This window comes from Nicotiana attenuata, unplaced genomic scaffold (assembly GCF_001879085.1).
Source record: "Nicotiana attenuata strain UT unplaced genomic scaffold, NIATTr2, whole genome shotgun sequence".
Lineage (NCBI taxonomy): Eukaryota > Viridiplantae > Streptophyta > Magnoliopsida > Solanales > Solanaceae > Nicotiana > Nicotiana attenuata.
In genome coordinates, this window is record NW_017677291.1 from 6,802 (window position 1) to 8,072 (window position 1,271).

Here is a 1,271-nt window from a genome sequence, read left to right on the forward strand (position 1 = left end):
ATTATTTCTGTCAGATTATCATACTGTTAATTATTGTTATTACTATATTTTGTCTCAGTATGGCCCTGACATTCCTCGTCACTACCCAACCGAGGTTAGGCTTGGCACTTACTGAGTACCGCTGTGGTGTACTCATGCCCTTCATGCGCATATTTTTCATGTGCAGATCGTCCAGGTACCTCTACTCAGGCGCCCTATCAGTGAGGCAGAAGGGCTGCGGAGACTTCGAGGTAGATCTGCTGCGTCCGCAGACCGACGAGTCTCCCTCTTATTCTATCTTTAGTACTTAATTTTCCTTCTTTCGGTTGTTAGAAATTCTGGAGTTTGGAACCTTTACTATACACTTCTGTAGCCTGTGTTGCCCGTGAGTTTCCGGGTTTTGGGAATTGTTTTAGACTTGTGATATTGAGTTTTACTTGCCAAGCGGCATGCAGTACAGTTTCTTTTAGATATTTGATTTGATTTTCTCTATTTTTTCACAATTAATATATTTCCACAAATGTTAGGCTTGCCTGGTCATAGGGACCAGGTGCCGTCATGACATGTTCACGGTTGGTGAACTAGGGTCGTGACAGTTATTCATGTTAATTTATGATTTTAATATTTAATGAAATGTTAAGTTTTTGTCGCTAGTTTTTTGTGCGTTTTATTTGTGTTTTTTCTATTGTTATGTTTATGTTAATTAGTTTTTTCTTGCTTAAGTCTTAAATATTAACTAAAAAACTTCAACTCTTCCTGCTGAAATTTTTAAACAATAACTAAAAAACTTCAGCACCTAGGCCGAAGTTTTTTCATGCAATATGAAATTTTAATTTAGCCAGTGTAGGAGCAAAACTTCAGCTCCGCCTGCTGAAGTTTTTAAGTAATAACTAAAAAACTTAAGCAACTATGCCGAAGTTTTCAATTATTAACAAAAAAACTTCAGCAACTATGCCGAAGATTTATAATAATCATATAATGTTTTAATATAATTTCTTCTTCGTTGTGTTATTTGCCAGCTCGTTAACTAAATAACTTCAGCTTAGAATGTTAGAATTCATCGTCAAACAGAAATTCAGCATATCAGTGAAGTTGCTCAAACAAATCAGAAAACATATAATTCAAAAAATACTTACAATGTATTTGAGTTTGAATTTGAATATGGAATTTGAATGCGAGACGCGATCTCCGAAGAGACGGACTGATGGAGGAGATACGGAGGAGATCTGGAATTTGAATCTGGGAATACGGAGGAGAGACGGACTTTTATATGTTTTGGAAGGGGTATAATG